This window comes from Manis pentadactyla, chromosome 1 (assembly GCF_030020395.1).
Source record: "Manis pentadactyla isolate mManPen7 chromosome 1, mManPen7.hap1, whole genome shotgun sequence".
NCBI classification, from domain to species: Eukaryota; Metazoa; Chordata; class Mammalia; order Pholidota; family Manidae; genus Manis; species Manis pentadactyla.
Window position 1 is genome coordinate 164632497 of NC_080019.1, and position 19684 is coordinate 164652180.

General features: G+C 40.6%; 2 long non-coding RNA genes across 3 annotated transcripts; both read left to right on the forward strand.

The window, feature by feature from the left end:
* Positions 1-252: 252 nt before the first annotated feature.
* LOC118934876 (uncharacterized) lies at positions 253-9463 on the forward strand. 2 transcript variants are annotated; one of them, XR_005033622.2, is made up of 4 exons: positions 253-328; positions 5989-6290; positions 6470-6588; positions 8787-9463. It is a non-coding gene; the product is annotated as an uncharacterized LOC118934876 (long non-coding RNA). The 2 variants fall into 2 exon arrangements; XR_005033621.2 differs by lacking the exon at positions 8787-9463 and having other exon boundaries at positions 6470-7205.
* Positions 9464-12781: 3318 nt separating this feature from the next.
* Positions 12782-16619, forward strand: LOC118934877 (uncharacterized). Its single transcript, XR_005033623.2, has 3 exons — positions 12782-13865; positions 15153-15381; positions 16356-16619. It is a non-coding gene; the product is annotated as an uncharacterized LOC118934877 (long non-coding RNA).
* Positions 16620-19684: the final 3065 nt, after the last annotated feature.

Sequence of the window (19684 nt, forward strand, 5' to 3'; positions counted from 1 at the left end):
ACACTTAATTGTGAGTCAGCACTGGGAAAGAGCGTGGCAATGGCACTGGCTGTGCTAAAGCTTACAGGTCCCATTTGTGTCCCTTACGAAACCCTGCTAAGCCCAGGCAAAATGGCTTGATTCCAGAGAGGCTGCGGGGGGCGTGACCTGCACGTGTGCCTAGTTAGATGACGGCAGGTGTGCACACAAGTGCCCTCCTTGGCTCTAGGGCTCAGTGATGGCTCCCCCATATACCTTTGTTTGGGGTTTGCAGGAGAAGTGGCAGTCTCCTGGGGCGTGCTGCTGTCTTCGAGCTCTCAGCGGTACAGCAAATGATACCTTCCCACAGGTCAGGCTGACTTGATTGAGGGGTTGCTTTTCCACAGGAAGCGCTGTGCCTCCTGGGGCACAGAAACCGCTCTGCACACCTACCACTGTTTTTTACGAGGGTATTGATTTCTCTGCAAGCGTATGTGTGCCTGTGTGGTTAAGGGAAACCTCCAACACCTTAATTGCAGGTTTCTTAATAACACTGTGTGAAGACATCCATAGCTTACAAGCATTCATATGATCTGGGTCCTTAGAGCATCTCTTACAAAGCTTTTTGATTTTTGAGGGCTTCCCCCTCCCCTCGTTTACTCTGTTTAACTTAGATGAAATTCATTTTCCATCTGTGCCACAAGTTTCCTGTTAAAGTGTCTAAAAATTTCTGGCTGGGAAAAGCATGATGGGACTCTAGGTCTTTTCAGCTAGACTGATGTTCTACGATAGACACCTTTCCTTTTCATGTCTGTAGCACTCTACGGAGAGGGCATGCTTGGTCTCTGGAAATGAAAGGAACTTCACTGGCTGCTGCAGAGATAAAAATAATAGGTTTATCATTTAGAAGTCAGCGAGTGATCAACTTGAAACCTTAACTACGAGGGCATAATTAATCCTCTCCTAGCTGCACACTTCACAGCCACGTTCCTCTGCTAGAGGGCCACTGCGGTGTGGTTTGAAGCAGGACGTGGATGCCTGCCATTACATCAAACTCAGATGGCTACAGATCTTCCTCCAAGCGTAAGTCATTTTCCTTAACAACCAAGTAGGATTCTACCATCATCAGGCATAGTGTCTCACATGGAATAGGTGCTTTTAAGTGACTTATGAATGAATGAATAAATATCATTCATAAATTCCTTCTTGTATGTGGAAATATATACAAGTTATTGCATCTCATGGGTTAATGAGTTCCATAAATTTACTTTCTGCTTTGGAAAACATTACTTCCTTTTTTTTGTCTTAAAGTTATCTTTTCCAGAGGACTGCAGGGAGAGGAAGGACAGCTTATTTCCAATATTCTGGGAATTGTTCAAAACAAGGAAAGTCAACGCATATATTGTCTTTTGATGTCTAACAAATTACCCCCCAAAATTTAGCAGTGTTAAACAACAAACACTATCTCACAGAAGTTCTGAGGTATGATTTAGCTCAGGGTCTCCCATCAAGGTACTGCCAAGACATTCTGGGGCTGCAGTCATCTGAAGGCTTGAGTGGGCTGGAGGATCAGCTTTGAAGAGGGCCCCCTGCACGGCTATTGGCAGGTGCCCCAGCTCCCCGGCCCCTGGGCTCCTTCATGCTGTGCACCGGGTAGAGCAACAGCGGAGGAATGAAACATGGGGCTGAGAAGGCATTTTGTGGCCAAGTATTAAAGACCTCACACGTAATGCAATGGAGTTTGAACTTTGTTACCTGTAGTCTCCAAAGTGGGTTAAATCTATCCTAATGATTGATCTACTGCACTGAGGGAAGAAAAATGCTATGGACAAATTTACTGAATCTTGACCCTTTTGTGATTGTATTAGGAGGTGGGGTCTTTGAGAGGTATTTTGGATTAGATGATGTCATGAGGGTAGAGCCCTCATGAATAGGATTAGTGCCTTTATAAGAGTCATAAGAGAACTTGCTTTTACTTTTTCTACCATGTGAGGATACAATGAGCAATTGGCAGTCGGCAACCTGGAAGATGGTCCTCACTGAGAACTTGACTGTGCTGACATCCTGATGACAGACTTCCAGCTTCCAGAGCTGCAAAAAATGAATGCTTGTTATTTAAGCCACCCAGTCTATGGCGTTTGTTATAGCAGCCCCAACAGAGAAAGACAAAAACTTTTAACTTCTATTGTTAGAACCATATTGAATTATAGAACTATATCCTATTGTTCTATTGTTTAAACCTCTAGATTATTTTTTCATAAGAAAGAAATTAAGGCTTGCTAATGTATACTGTATCAATTAGAGGAAGTACATTAGGCAAAAACATTCTCATGTAGTACAGGTATTTCTGAGATAAACTGGACAGAATTTGATGCCTAAGTAGTTATAGAGATGATGACTCTGAGATTCCAAATTTGACTGATGAGGAGATGGCAGGATTACTTATAGCAAACTGTTGTGTAATCTGTGCCCTTCATGAAGATACTCAGCAGAGAGAGTGTGGGGACAAAAGTCTTCCCTGAGTACCGATCTCCAAGCTGATGTAGGGTTAACTAGCCTAGGGAAGGGTGCCTTTTGTAATTCACCCAAGATCCAGTGTGTGCCAGTAAGGGCCCTGGTAGTGGTTGCATTCACTGGGACAGAGACTGAGGAGGTATGGGTTAGGGGTGCTGGGAGAACGCTGAATTTTATTTTGGTATATTGTCTTTGTGCTTGTAAGGCACAGTGAATGGGAATGTTCAGTGGACATCTGAAAATATGGATCTAGAATTCAGAGGGGAGAGCATGAGAGAGGAGAATTTTGGAAATAATTAGACAGTCGTTGTAATTTGAAGTCTTGGCATGGTTTAGATCATAGGTAGCCATGTGACCTGAGAATAGGCAAGGATAACTTAATTGAAGGGGCAAGTAGAGGGGGAGGAGTCAGTGGAGTGGCTTTAGAAACACTCAGAGAGGCAGAGGAAAACGAAGGGAGGAGGTCACCATCGGGGCCGCGGACGGAGAGACTTTCAAGGGAATACGCAAGGGAGAAAGAGCAAGTAAATGAGAAGAAAATATTCTATATTGGAGTAGGAATTAGGAAATTGTTAATTCTTTTAGGAAGAGTTAGTCTCTGGAGCACAGATTTCAGGTACTTAGTGACTAAAGAGTGACTCAAAATTGGAACTGTAAAATACATACATTATTAAGAAGTTTGCACAAGAAAGGAAGGATAGAGAGTAGGGACCCTTTCAATTCTTCTGGGAAATTCATTGAATGAGTATACATTTCATCTTAGTCTAATGCTCAAGATGCATGTCCCTCCTTATGTGTGGATTAGACCTTCTGTCCTCCCAGCAGATTCCCCTGCTCAGTTGCTTCACTGCATTTCTTAATGTCCAAAATTGAAGCAGTTTTCCAAAGGCGCACACAACATGATTCTGTGCAGAGGCTGAAGAATATTTCCATTTTGTTTCTAATTCTCATTCAAATGATAACCAGAGCATATTTTTCTCTTTGACTTTTTTAATACATTGGTCCAGTGTCTTCGGGATACTTTGTAATGCAAGTTCCTCCCTCTCCATAATTTACATATATGTACTGTGCATACAAAAGACACTGAATATTCTTTATTTGGACAGTGCATGTCAGAGCCCATAATTTTATAAGTAATTGTTCTCTCCCTTTTCTTAAAAGTATTTCCTCCTGAGTTACCTGTCCTGAAACTCCAATGTCACATATGTCTCATACAGAGTCAATTGTTCCCTTAAGTATACTATTGAACTACCTAAACATGTCTAATGTCTTTATATCCCTGAAGGCATTTTTTTCTTTTGTATTTGCTCTTGCTGAGCATTTATAAAATATGTTAAATGGCACATTTTCCTGGAGGCTCTGCGATTTAGGCTTCTTTATCAAGAGAAGCACTTTGATTTTCTGTCTCAGAATCTGTATTTCTTAACAAAACATTCCTCTTAATGGGTCCCTACTCCAACTCAGGCTGCATTGTTTTAAATGATCTTTCAAATAAAATCTTGTTGTAGGTTTTTAAAATATGGAAACAAAGCAAGATTCCTAGCATCTCATATTTTCTTGCCTAAAACTCCAAAGCAGTCTGTGGCTCTATCAGGAATAATTTCCTCTGATAGAAACTGTATTGCTTTATTGTGACATGCACTGAAATGTTTAGTTATTCTACAATTTGTGGTATTATAATGTTGCTCAGTTTTCTGAGCTCTGTCTGCCAGGGACCTCATCAACAATGGCAAGATGCCTGTTTTGATCAATATGTACACATTTCAGCTATAAATTCCCTCAGAATGCTTGGGTGAGGGCCATGATTTATTTATTTCCATTTTCCAATTAGGTCTGGAGAGGCATGCTAATAGACTCATTGGGAAAAGATAGAAAGAAAACTTGGAGGAAAAGAGCTAAACCAAAAAAGAAAAACCTTTCTGCTCTCTAAATTTAAAATAAATCCATCACCATTTTTGTTTTACCTCAATTAACTTTCTCTCTCTGGATTCATCTAGTCTCCCAAGAAATCTTACAGCCTGGAGAATTCCTCTGTTAGTCTGGACTTTAAAAGTTCTTGTGAAATATATAGCCCGTGTGATCAGTGAATCTGAGTATATTGGTAGTTCATTATTATGATGGCGCTTGTGGGCATCAGGAACGATAATGTCTATATTTAACGGTATTTGTGGCTTGCCCCTGGCTTGCAATTACCCGCAAAGTGTAGTGGCTGAATTGAAAGGGTGATTGCAGCAGTCCATTTTAAGAGGTATCCTACTGGCTCCTTGATGATAATTTGACCTACAGCATGTGTGGGGCGGGGGGGAGTGGAGGGGGTTGCACTGCCATGTCCTCATTCCTCCTGAGCAGTAAAAGGAAATTTCCTAGGGAATTGAACAATTTGAATCATAAATTTCTCCCATATGGGCCTTGCTCAGCCACCTGAATAGTCTTGATAAAACAGCAGCTGCACCCACCCCTTATGCAACAGGCACCCAGTTTGTGGGGACCTGCTGGGTCCGCAGGTGGCCAAGACACCAGAAGGCTGAGCCAGAGGTGTGTGGTCTCAGGGGGCTTCATGGGCCACAGGGCTGAGACTCTGTCAGGATTTGCTCCTGATTCAACCATTTTGTGTTCATATGTCCATGGCAAGTGAGGCAGTAGCTGTTACCTTTTTATACTCTTAAAAAAAATGCCCTGTCCAGCATGGACAGCTAAGTGAGGTCACCCCCACTACAGACAGCTGCAATACTGGTGGTGCATCTACACAGCATTGGCTGAGAACAAACCAGTGCACAACACTGGACTTCAGGTGCCCACAGCTGTGCAAAAGACAGGATAGAGGTAACAGCAGCAAAAACTCATGCAAATATATCAACCTCAACCCTCAGAACCTCTAGATTTTTGGTTTGAATGGAGCTATAAAAAGCTTACAGTCATGTGTTCTGTTCAATGTATTGCTTTAACTGTTTAAATTATTTTATTTCCATTTAGAATACAAATTCATTAAAATATCTTCCAGTTGTTAACAGTTCATGTTACAAAGAATTTTTTTAGGTTTTATACACTTTTTAATTGTGAAATCAACAAGTGATCATTGTAGAATAGTTATAAAACAGGAATAAGCAAAATAAAACACAATAAATGCCTTATTGTCCTTCATGCTAGGCACTGTTTTAAATTATTTTATATGTTAGCTCATTTAATTCTCAAAGCAACCTTCTGACGGAGGTTTTTAGTTACACCTATTCTACAGATAAGGGAATTGAGGCACAGAGAGGTTCCAAAAACAGTCTGGGTCCAAGTCTGTCTGTCTGCCATGCTGTTATATTTCTTTCTATAACTACTCACCATGCCTCTCACATGTGAATAGCTTGCTGTTAACCTAGTGGATAGTATTCCACACCTTTTTCTATTAATGTAAGAAAATGAATATGATTCACTGGTTTATCATATATGAATATATATATATATATATGTATCATATTTTCTACTATGACTCAAAATAGGTATTTTTATTTTTCTGATCTTATGAAGGAAGTGTGGGGGCCCAGGGCAGGCCACCCCAACACACACCATTTTGACATATTGATTACTTTGAATTAAAGCAACTGGAGAAACAGTAAAAGCAGAAGGGATACTCTGATCCTCCTCTGTCCCTGCCTGAAATCAGGAAATAAATCTACCATTTGGAAGGTACCATCCCAGCACCTGGAGTTTTACCTTATCACCGGAGTTAGGGAATTTATAGCTAAGAAGGCTGCAATAAGCAAATGTTACATTTTCACCAATCTACTCAAATGCTATAGAGAATTCCTTCCTAATTCAAGCCCCCAAATGTAAGTTTTCTTTGTCCTGTGAATTTCTTTCAAATTTCCTCTTTGTCTAAAATGTATAAAAACTGCTTGCCTTTGTCATGTCTTTGGGTCTCAGTTTCAATATTGGGCTTTGGTACTTGCATAACAAAATGTTGCTTTGTTTCTCTTGTTAATCCATCTCATGTCAATTTCATTTTTAGAAGAACCTTGAAGGGTAGAGGAAAAAATTCTTCCTTGCCAACAGAAGAAACAAGCTAGGAAGGGTTGAGGAGCTTGCCCCGAATCTCACAGCTTTGGTGGGAAAGAAACCTTTACCCAGGTATGCTACTCCATCAAAGGGATTCTTCTTTCTACACTGAGCTACCTCACTGTCTTTCAATTTTGATTTTGATGAAAGCACGTTCTTTGTTGTATGATGTGTCTCTGGGTGGGAGGTGACCAGGTGGTAGAGTGGATGCTGTCCATGCCCCACTCAGATCTGCCCTCAGCTGGCACACCTGTACCCAGATGCCGCAGGGCTGGTCCACAACCTCTTCTAGCTCCTGTCTGCTCCAGAGCGCTGCCTTGGGTCACGTCCCCCCTCGCAGGGTCAGGTAGGGAGCTCTGGTGGTGACTGTATTGCTATATCTGTGGAACAAAATTCAGCACCCACACTGAAGCAAGAGCTGCCTTTTGGAATTCTGCAACAATTTTCATAGTTTTTAGCCATACAGTTTACCTCGGATCAGTAGAAATACTTGCAAAAGTCCAGTTCTATTTTTCAAAGTGTCTTATTAAAATGCTTTGTTAAGGGAACTTACACGGAGCAAAGAAAGCCCTAAAAACCATCTCAAACACATTTAATTCAGGGTCATTTCTCATGTTTCCATATTTCCAAGCTTTAATGCTTTTCTATTTCAAATCAATTACTTTCTATTCAGTCTTTAAGCACACATATTTCAGAGTTATAATAGAAGAATAGCGCTGAATAACTACCTTGCTCCTTTAGTTCACAGTACCTCCATCTGCCTTCCGTTTCCTTTGCTGAAAATTTCTTTTTCTCCATCACCGCAATTTCACAGTTAGCTCTCTGTCACCAGCATGCACATCCGTCTGTGGGAGCACGCGCCATTGCAGCCATCACAGGGGTCCTCTCTTCGGGTGCAACATTTGCACTTCTGCCCCACCTTCCCTTTGAAGCCATGTGCAGGTACAAAATCCAAAATTTTTAAATTAGTTCTTGAATATAACTAGCATAATCATTTCATGACCTGGAAATGTTTGATCAGTGCTGTAATTTTTCAGAAGTGGAGATTCTGTCACCGTAAAATGGAATGGTCTTTGAATTTTCCTGTGTTTCTTTATCCATCCCCGGCTGCTTCATCACTTTTTGTTCATATTATTGCAAGAACCTCTGAGCTGAGCCGCTTGCCTCCCTTCCCGCCCAGATCAATCCATCGTCCCTTAGGGCTGCTAAAGCAACCTTCCTAAGCTGCTTCCCATCATGGCTCGTACATGCTCAAACCTCTCCTCTGGTTGGTTCCCACTGCCTGTGGAAGGTAGTCTTGAAGACTCTTCAGACCAGTCTGGCAAACCCATTAAGAGTTCTAAGACTGGAATAAGAGTACAGTTGCCCCTTGAACATCACAGTTGACCTACATATGTTCACTTACATGCAAATTTTTTTCAGAATATTGGAAAATTTTTTGGAGATTTGCAGCAGTTAGAAAAAAAACGTTTTCTTTTTTCTAGCTTACTTTAAGAATACAGTATATAATACATATAAAATACAAACTGTGTGTTAATCAACTGTTTATGTTATCAGTAAGGCTTCCTGTCAAAAGTAGGCTATTAATTAAGTCTGTGGGGGTCAGAAGTTATACAAGGATTTTCAACTGTGTTGGGGATCAGTGCCCCTAACCACCACGTTGCTCCAGGGTCAACTGTACAAATAAATTCTCTGGCTCACCCCCACTTTCCCTTTACATTCTCAACTCCATCCCATCACAAGGGACTAAGGAGGCATGGGGGTAAACACTCAGCCTATGATCAAATTCAGTCCATGCTCTCCAGCCCATGCCTGCACAGTCACCTCTTGGCCACTCTTGGATGTAGTTCAGGGTGTCCGTTAAAAGGATATTGATTGAATTAAATTAAATGCAATTGGTTGGATGTCTTTTAAGTCACTTTTCAATTATAGTTTCCTTCTCTGTCTCCTTTTTTATTGCTTGGAATTTTTTTATGCAAAGTAATGGGTGTTTGTCTCATAGGGCTTCTCTCAGTCTGGAGTTAGCTGCATGAACCCCCATGATGTCATTTAACATGTTCTGTCCCTTATATTTCCTGTCATTGCTGAGTATGGAACCCACAGGAAACAGAGTCAGGTTTGATATTTTTGGTGAAATGACTCCACTAGCAAACTCGCCAGATCTCAGATACAATTTCTTCCTCTGAGGGGTTGCAGGCCAGCTCTTCCTGCCTCCAGGCTCGGGGCTGTACGTGGGTCCTCACTCTACATTTTCTCATCCTGTCACTCAGGGCGAGGAGGCAGTGGCATCTGGTGCTGGCCGTTTCCATGGTGAGGGCAGAAGCTCAAGAAGGGCAGAGCCAAGCCATGTAGATGCATCTGCTTCTGTTTGGAAGCGGCATGTCAGTTGCTTACATTTCATTATTCAAAGGCAGTCTCATGGCCAGTCACTGGGACATGCCAGGAATCTCAGCAAGCCTGGAGAGGTCACAAATAATCACGAAGACATGGGTGTTATGTGGTTTGTTTTTGTTTGTTCTTTGGTGATGTTAGAGTCACCGAATCATAAAGGGTACAAAATGGTGCTGTTCTGATCCTACCATCTTTCTATCTTTTTGAGATGAGTATTATAGAAAGAGAAGCTTATGCAAGTTTCTCATTAACTACTTATTTAGGGTACAATTTGTAGAGGAAAGGCAAGATGTATATTTGATGCTTCTCTTTAATTGCTTACTATCAAAATAAAGTTTTTTTCCTACTGTCTTTCAAAGTGACCCATGAGTGCTTTGAAGTTGGAGATTTATCACTGTGAACTCATGCATTAACACATTTCTGACATTTCAATCTGTAGAAGTTACCCTTTTTGATGTTATCTTTATTAAATGATCACATCATTGACCAATGGGCACCTATCACAATCTGAGTCTTTGACTATGACCTTCATGTTTTTGCACACTTTCTTTGATTTCTGGAGTAAGTCTGCTTATTTTTCTTTCCCAGACCTGGAATCTGACATTTTTCCAAGAAATGCATTTCTTTTAGTGGAAAATGTATTTAGAGTCTATAATCTTGGCACTAGACATGATCTTTGTTATTGGGTTAGTCATTGTTCTAGGCCTTTTCAGTGTACAGAGTTTTAAAAAATTTTAGATAAAATATCCAAATGGGTTTAGATAAAAATACATTGCTAGTTTACATCCATACTTCCGATATAAACTCAGAGTTTTTGCCTAATCTCTCATATACCCCAAATAGAATCCTGAATCAAATAGTTAAAATATAATATGATAACCAGAAAAAAGTTAACAATGAAGCAGTTTGATAATATTATGGAATAATAACTAACTATGTAGGTGTGATGATGTTATTGTAATTATATTTCTAAAAGAATCCCATATCTTCTATGGATACATACATATTGAAATATTTATACATGAAATTCCATGGTATATGGAATTTGCCTCAGGAGAATCCAGAGGGTTGGATGAGAGAAGTGGACAGTGTATGGATGAAAAAAGACTAGTCATGAGTTGCTAATTTCTGAATCTGGGTGTTGAGTGCATAGAGGTTCATTATTGTAGTCTCTCTACATTTTCATATGTTTGAAAATTTTAACAATACATTTTTTTAAAAGATACACTAGAAGAATATTTAATACCATAGGACAATGTTCTCATTATGTGATTAAGTGAAAAGGCAGGTATATGCTACTTGGTAAATAAACCCAATTCTGTAGAAGAAAAAAGTAAATATACACATACCCACACACACACACAGGTGTGTGTGTGTGTGTGTCTGTGTGTGTGTATGTATACATTTAAAAGACTGCAGGGACTTACCCTAAATGATGAATGGTCCTTTCTCTGTTACAGATTATTTCCATTTTAGTCTGTGCTTTTCTGAATATTCTAACTTGTCAGTTTAAACATGTATTACTTTCATAATCAGACAAAAAAGATAAATGTTATTGGTTAAGTGACTTCAAATAATGAAAACTTCTCCACTTCGTTGTTTGTATTCTCCTACGATAATGGAATCTCCCACTTTCAGTATCACCAAATGCCACTCCCTGTGGCTTCCCGCAAGCGTGCGTCTCCGCGCCGCCTGTCGTTTTCCTCCAAGCGGGATCTTCGCTGCCCCTGGTGGCGCTCATCTTTCTTCCACTGCTGGATATCCAGAGTCCTGAAAGTCAGGGCTTTAACTCAAAGTGGGAAAGAATACAACTTTATTTCTCCTTGCTCAATGTTTCTTCTCTGTGCCTGTACTGGCTTAATTTTTTAAATGGCTTTATTTTTTAGAGCAATTTTAGGTTCATAGTAAAATTGAGAGGAACATACGGAAGTTCCCACATACCTCCTACCACTGCTCATGCACACCCTTCCTTACTACCAACATCCCCCACCAGAGTGGTACTTTGTTCCAGTTGATGAACTTACATCAACACATCACTGTCACCCACAGTCCATAGTTTGTCTTAGGGCTCACACTTGGTGGTGTACATTCTATGGGTTTGGACAAAATTATAATGAACTGTATCCACTGTAGGGAAGCAAAACTTGCTATTTCAAAGTCTCTGGCTTATGGGTTATTTTAGACTGATTATTTTTAAGAAACAGAAGACTCAGGAAACACCTTTGACTTTTCCCCTAACTGACTAAAAGAATTTAGACAGAGGACCCGCTCCAGGAAGGGAGCCATCACCATAGACAACTACAGTATAATCTGAATTAGGGGTGGCAGACAGGGAGGGATCTGGCAAAGTCTGTTTGTTAAAATTCCTCTCTGTGTCCCATTGTTTCTGAACATGGCCTAAAAAATATTTGTTTACCAAACCTTGGCTCTTTTTCATCTCCCTGTGATTTATCTTCCTTCTCTTTGAAGTCCCAGACCTCTACTCCTTCGCCTTAGCTCAGAATGGCATATAAACTTCAGTTGCCTGAGTGCCTGTGGGCCTCATGTTCTTATGGAGCCTCCCGGCCCCCATTCCCCATTTGTACATAATTAAATTTGATTTTCTCCTATTAATCTGTCTTATGTCAATTTAATTCTTAGATCAGCCAAAGAACCTTGAAGGGCAGAGGAAAAATTTTCCTCCCCAATACCATCGCTCTGGTATCATACAGAGTATTTTCACTGCTCTAAAAATCTTTTGTGCTTTTCCTGTTCATCTGTGTCTCTGCACCCCCACTCCACCACCACCCTAGCAACCACTGATCTTTTTACTGTCTTCACAGTTTTGCTTTTTCCAGAATGCCATACAGTTGGAATCATATGGAATATAGCCTTTTCATGCTGGTCTCTTTTACTAATAACTTGCTTTTAAGTTTCCTCCCTGTCATTCAAGTCTTTTCATGGCTTGATAAACTAATTCTTTTTAACCCTGAATAATATTTCACTGTCTGGCTTCTTTTCCTTTTTTTTTTGTCTTTAGTTTTCTTTCTTATATCTTATTATTTTTATCAATAATATTAAGAATACATGGATTTTGCTGAGTGCCAGGCACTTTACTAATTATTTGACATACATTAACTTACTAAGTCTTCCAGTCCTTACAATTCTGCAATGTACTGACTTCTACCCACGCTGAATGGATGGAGAACTTACAAAACTTACCCAGCCACATTTCAAACAAGAGGCAGAGTTGGTTCAAATTCATGTCTGTCTGGGTCCAAAGTTCATGGTTTTCCCACTCTACCCAGCTGCCTTCTTTTAAAAAGAAAAGAAAAGAGAAGAAGGAAAAACACACTCTCAAATGACCCTAAAGCAGACATCTGTAAAACCTTATAGAGGACTTAAAGGGGATTGTGCTGTATTCGTTTAATTATTCTGTCCTATGTGTGTTTCACTTTAGCCCTGTAAACTTGCTCTTTTGTCACTGGCTTTATTCTAATAAAAGTAGAATAAAAAGTGCACAATAATAAAATTTCAGGTTAAATAGTCTTATAAGGAAGGATAGAGAGAACCAACTTTCTAGGGGTGCTCTGTGTGGCAGGGAGAAGAGCCCCAGAGAGGAAGAGCATCAACAGGGAGGAAAGAATTGGAAAGAGAACAGAATTACAGAATTACAGAATTACACTCCAGCAAGAAAGGAGACCCTGGGGTCCGGGACTGTGCTGGTCTCAGGGGTTCTATAAACAAGTGAAGGAGGTGAAGTACATCTGTCTTGAGGAAATGCCTGTGCATTACCATTAACTTCCTGAATAGTGTCATCTTTGGCATGATGTTGCTCAGTGAAAACATGTTCTTCCTGGTGGTAAAAAATAGAAAATCCCTGAAACATAAAGCTTGCCTTTTAGAAACTAAAACCAAAACTAAACAGTATTTCTCAAGGAGGGCCCTCTGCCAACAAATTGGGGGCATCTTTGGTGTTTCCCGATTTATACTTTGGGAATCCACCCTTCTTGCTCCCACTGGATGGCCAAATCTGCTAGCATCCCGTACTGTGGGACAAGCCATGACTAGCCCCTCTGCAGCCCATCCCTTGGCTGGATGGAGCCTGGTGGGTGGAAGGGTTTTTCTCCCTATTGCCTCATGCCTCTCCCTCCTTCACAGACTGGTTTTGTGCCCTTAGGATCCTGCTGCCATACTGTGCCAAGCGGGAATCTGAAGAATCATGGGGCTACTGCCAGTGAGCTACCTTTCTTATGAAGATATTTGCATTTTTACAGGAGTCATGGGGAGAAAATATCTTATGCCAGAGGGAGAGCTTGAATCATGGAAATTTTAGACTTTGGAAGAAGCCAACACGGTGAGGTTTGAGGACATATAGAGCCTCATGTACACATCAGATCACACTGTATGAAGCACAGCAAGGGGACATGAACTCTTATAACAGTAATGGTTTGGGCACTGTTGTCTATGGACAGTTTTCTTAGATGGAAAGAGCTGAGAGATGGATAGGGCCACGGGGTAAAGTGGGAAAAGAAAGAGAGGAAGAGGATATTGATAAAAATCATGTACAATATAGAAGCACACAGAGTAAGTGACATCTAAGCGGGGGAGAGGACTTATAGGTTGTGTTCTTCCTGGAAGTTTTTCTCTTCCCAACAAAATCTAGGAGAGTCCACAAACCATTCTACCAAAGCAGGGAAAGTGGGAAAAGACAATCCTAAGAAGCTACAAGCAGACATTTTGAAGAACTTGAGAAAAGACCCTCCTTCTGAAAACACAATATTTGCCCAAATCTGTGCAGTAGCACATAGAAACAAAAATAGCTGCAGACAGGAAAACACACTTGGATAAAAAAGAAAAAGCCTTGAAAATCCTGAACTATGAACAAATACAGGCACATTCTCTGAAATTTGACTCATCTTTTTAATAAGGATCTGACTTATTCAGTATGAATTGTGGTGGAACGTTGGATAATATGGGTAAGTACAGCATTTAGGAAAGGATCTGAAGACAATGTAGAATCAGACCTCAAACAAAACTACAATTAAGTCAGACCCTGAAGATAATTTTGGCTAAACACTTTTTCTTAAAACTAATGCTTACTGAGTCTTTACTACGTTACAGGCAATAATCTGAATTCATTATATGGATTCATTCAATTTTACAACAACACTTTGGGGTACCTCATTTTTATGCCCATTTGATAGATAAATCGTTTGTGACTAAGAACAGATGATTAAATGTGACCGGGGTCTTGTAGCTGTCACGTGATGTTAGTACACTTCCGGTTGGAGAAATCCCACTACCAGCTCTGCAGCAAAGGCAGTGCAAGGTTTCACACCGCTGCTTATTCAACTCATACTCCATATATTAATTGATCAATTGTGAAAAACAGAACCTTATCCCAGACTTCTAGACACAGAAATAGAACTATGAAGCCGAATATATATACTTACTTTTTCCTTTGCTCCCTGGAAGTCTCCTTCCCTGATGGGCATACATCTTTGTCGCTAGCCCAAGCCTGCCTGTGAGGGAAAGTGGTACTCCCTTTTTGTGCCACTTCCTTTGTCCAATATTTCTTAAGTTAGTGGTTCTTTTTTAGGAGAAATATAGAGGAGCATATTCAAGAAATGAGTCACTGGTCTTGAGCAAAGTAGAGAAGGAAGGATGTTCTATGAAGAGGTAATGAAGGGACTGAGTAGATTTTGCATTCCCAGGAGAAATAGTAATGTTCAAATTCCCAACAAAATCTAGGAGAGATTTTGTTGGCATAGCTTCTGGCCTTTGTCATTAGTCCCAAGCATTCTGAAGCAACAGCTCTTCTCCTATGCCATTCTGGGCTTTGCCCTCTCAGAGGCCATGGGGCTCTTTTGCCTGATGGTGGCCTTCCTCATCCTCTTCGCCATGGGAAGGAGCCGCCTCCAACTCCCATAGGTCTTCCATGTCTCGACCCTGTGTTTTCCTTTTCCTATACCTTCCCAGGCAGCCTGGGGAAAGTGGTTGGCTCAGGGTTTCACAGAGGGAAGACAAATAAATACTGTATTAATAAGAAAAAAAAAGAAATATTGAAAAGAGGCTGAAGAAGAGGAACCTAGGTCTCCTTCAATTATTTGGAAGGCCAGACCTCTCTAACAGGAAGAATCAGAGGTATACCCAGGATATAACTCTGCATTATTTATAGCTTGCTGAGTACTTAGTGAATTATGGATAATTCATTTCATTGTTCTGGTTCAATAACCCTCAGTTTTCCTTTCTATTGTTTTCAGGGAAAAGAGCATCTTCAGATATTACAAAGGAGATGTATTTGAGCTGGGTTGACCACCCTTCCCCTGACTGATGCCCCCACCAATAGCTGTTTACAACAAAAATCCTGGCTTCCCGAGTGTGTGTGCAGAGAACACAAGCTGCAGTGCCCCACCTCGCTGGAGTGGTGCCTAAACAAGGCTTAATTCTGCTTAGATCTATCACTTACACCATTGTTTACTCTGTTAAAAGGTATGACAAGACAGGCCATGTTTGCATTTCCACATCAGCAAAAAATAGTCAGGGTCTACTTAGGTGATGGAGTTCTGACTAAGGGGATTAGTTAGAAACCTGCTGGTCCTGGAGGGATGGAGAACCCAGATCAGGCCTGTAGATCAGCCGCCCCAACTTGGAGGAGGCAACACTGCAGTCTGGTTGGTATACTGGGAAAAAACTGGCTGCAGGTGGAAGTACGAAGCAGTAAGGCCTCACGGTGCGAAGGAGTAAATGGGCAGAAGGACTTGAAACAGTTGGTCTGCTGTCTCCCCCCACCTGTTATGGGGTAAGTTGTGTTCTCCCAAAATAAGATGAAGTCCTAAACCCCCACCACAAACCTGTGAATGTGACCCTGTTTGGGAATTGGCTCTTGTAGGTGTTATCAGGTTAAGATGAAGTCAGAATGGAGTAAGGTGAGCCCTAATCCAATGTGACTGGTCCTTATAATAAAAAGAGGAGAAGAAATGCAGAGATCCTCACAGAGGGAGGGTGATGTGCAGGCACACAGGGAGAATGCCACGTGACAACAGGCACAAGGAATGCAGTCATGCATCTCTAAGCCACAGAATGCTTGGGACTAATGACAAAGGCCAGAAGCTAGAAAAGCAAGGAAAGATTCTCCTCCACAGTGTTTCAGAGGGAGAAGCATCCAGCCAACAGCTTGATACTAGACATCTAGAATCAAGAACTATGAGACAGTAAGGGCCTGTTGCTTTAAGCCACCCAGTATGTGGTGCCTTGTTATGGCAGCCCTAGGAAACTGATAGCCTGTCCCCAAGCCAAGTGTCCCCTCCCCCATCACACAGTGTAGGCCGTCACTTCCACCCCTACCTAGTGCCAGCCTGGCTGGCCAGTCAGCCCTGCAGCTTATGTTCATGCTGCCTCATTCCCTGGCTGGCCTCCTGCTGAGCATAGAGCGCATGACCTTTGGTTCTTTCTTGATCTTTCAGAGGAAGAAGAATAAGATGTGGACCTATTTGGGTGTCTTAAGGATTAAACCAAAAGCGCATCAGCCATGAAGGGAGCCGGAAGAGAAACCAAGTAAAACTCTAACTTCATTACTAAATTGTCCATTTCTCTGGTGCCAGAGAAAGTGGATTTTTTGACTAGAGGCAGGGCCCTGCTAGGGTGTCACATACTGGAGAATTCCCTGTGGTCTGAGTCCAAATTACATGGGACTCTGCATTTCGTCCAGGATATCTGTGATTTGTCACAGAAGGTGCCAACTTCCTGTGCAGAGGGAGAAAGGGAAGGAAGGTTGCATCAAGGCCCTCTTTAAACTTCTCCAGGTCCAAGCAAGCCGTCAACATTTAATGGTTGACAGTGCTTGGAGGTGAGATGATTTTTTTCAGAATGCCTGTGGGCTGTCTCATCTCATTTGATTCTGTGACAGCTTTACTCTTGGAAAATGTAGCTATACAGTGTCCTGGGAAGAATAACAGCCATACAAAGGTTGGGGAGGAAACATTTCCCTCTACTCTTTCAGCTTCCTTTAGGAATGAAATAGATGTGAGACACATTGACAGGAGATAATCAGATTTAATGATGTACATATGGGGAATCCACATAAACATGAGATTCCAAAGACAGTCAGGTAAAATGAGGTACATATGTCATTCTGGACTAAGAAGAAAGGGTAGGAATCTGAGGCTTCAAAGGGAAGGGAGACAATACACAGGAAGAATGGAAAGAGTACATGTCTGGTAAACAAATGTTTTCTGGGCCATCCAGAAACAATGGGACACGGAGAGGACTTGGATCAAACAGGCTTTGCTAGGCTCCTTCCTGTCTACCAGACCTCATTCATACTATACTATAATGATTTAGGTGATAATTTCCTTTCTGGAGCAGGTCCTTTATCTAAAATCTTTGAGGTAGTTAGTAGGAGAGAGGTGTCAAAATTTCTTCCTGAGTGATAGAGCCCAGACAGGAGAACTGCCATTTTGAATAGAACCACCTGCCACCTCAGAGAGATCTAGGTTTCATTTTACTTGGGCTACAAGCATTTTCCAGAGGACACATCAGCAAGCCACAAGCCCACCTTTTCCCTGACCTGTCTTCTCAAAAAAACCCATCAAAAAACCCTGCCATAAAAAGTCTCTTAGCCTGTAAGAGATGCCTTTGTTCTGCTTGCCAGAACAGAGGAGTCCCTCTAAGGTTTAGCAATAAACCTGCTTGGATTGTTGAGTTCACATCCCTTCTTTTCCTTTTACTGAGTCTTTTGGGTCTTGATTGTTTTTAGCTCAAAATAATTCACATGTCAAAGTGGCACACCTTGTGGTGGCAAATATTGCTCCCTTACAGTATCTCCTTTGAAACACCTCTAAGAGTTTCATAGTCCACAAGTTGAACTGGTAGATTGTCTCATCTGACTGAATCAGTCCTTAGCCGTGACAATAGGTCGGTTCAGCTAAACTCATTTCAGGAATCAGTAATGCAGGTGTGCTCCCAAAGTTAGGGCTGTATTATATGAGCAATTAGGTGTTTAATAAGGTGTTTCTATGGAAATACAAGCAAAATGATGGTTAATGATTGGAGCAAATTATAAACCCAGTTTCTGAGATCTGAAGGCAGCCAGGCAAGCAGATTTTTAGATGTCTGGCTCAAAGCATCTTTAAATGGACCGAAGGCAGAGGTGATCCGATAGATGTTCCTGGTTAATAGTCCGAGTGTCTCCGGTGATCTTTGTGAGTGGCCACACACCAACCAGCATGCAGATTATCCATGTATGAGCTGTTTTGGTTATTTGTCTAAAATGTTTATCAACTCATTCATATTTAGTTTGCAGGGCTTCAGGAAAAAGGGCAGTTTTAGTTCTCGATGATTCCAAGTCAGAAGGATGGGAGAAAAACTGAAAATGTTAGTTTGGAGAATTGTAGCCAGACATTGGAGGAAACTAGAATTCAAGATTTAGTGCAGTTTATAATGAACTGTATTAGAATCTAATATCCACAAAGGCTTGCTATTGATACATACTTTTTCCTCTGTGTAATCACCCTCATTTCTGCCAAAGAAAGACAAATAAAGACTAATTTGTTTAAAAATAAATCTGGTTTCAATAAACTTGGCCTGATTATTTCCATAAGTGCAACAAGGATCATATGGGCTCTTTTAAATGTTCTTTTGGAACTTTTCATAAGGAATCTCTAGATTGAACTTTTAACAGTCTCTTGAGACTCAAAGCCAAAGCCAAATGCTTGACATCAGACTTTGACCACAATACCTGTAGATTTGGAATTAATTCCTCTCTTCTTGAGGTCCCCAAAATATTTGGAGGTTCCTGCTTCTGCCAGTAAATGACCTTCTTTATTCACCTGGTGAGCTTCTGGGAGCCCTATAAGCAAGGTACCAGGCTAATATTTCCAAGGTGGTTATTGGCTCCATAAAGTCAACCTGAGTTCCCTAAAGCTGCCTCATCATATCTGAGTCCATTCTCTTTCAAATATATTCCAGTCAAAGCCTTGGTTATATAATCAATGTTTCCATTTGTGACCTGTTATAAGGAGAACAGATTTTTATTAAAGTTGTGCAAATAGATATAGTGCCATAAAAGTAAGAAGAGTCACCAAAAATTTCTGAATTCTGGAGGGGTCAAGTAGGGAGAAAAAGATAAATGTTTCAGTTAGGCTTGCAAAGGTAAAACTTATCAAATTGTTGTATGTCACAGTTTGCATAAAAGAAAAAGGTCTTAAAATTTATAATCATGCTCCTCATTTTATTTAGTCTCATGTAATTAAATCTTGTGGATCTTGATCTCTTGTTAGAAGTTTTATGAGGCTATAAGTTTCTTCATTAGGGCTCTGTAAATTCTTACCCAGTTTAGTGGTATGATCCGAAATTAAAAGAAACTTGTATCCTAGAGTTCTTAGCAGATTCTTTTCCAGGACTTTCTCTGAAGATGAAACACTTTGTGGGAAGCTTTTATAAAGCATCTAAGTAAAACAATGTAAATGAAAAGATTTAAAAATGGCTGTGGTTAAAGATCTGAGAATTCATTATAATGCAATTGTCAAGGAAATTTGGTTATTTTTGTGACACACATTTTAAGATAGCAACTAGAATTATTGGTGTTAACTTCATATTAGAACATATCATACAATTTCTTTAGGGATTTCATACAATTTCTGGGACACTAATTTTAATAACATACACCTACAAAAATATAATCCAAGGTTTAGTATCACCTATTTGACAATGTTTCCCATGTAGTTTAACAAACCAGTTAAGTCACATTAGTTTAATATCTCCCTAATTGACAAAAATGCATTCCCATTCATCA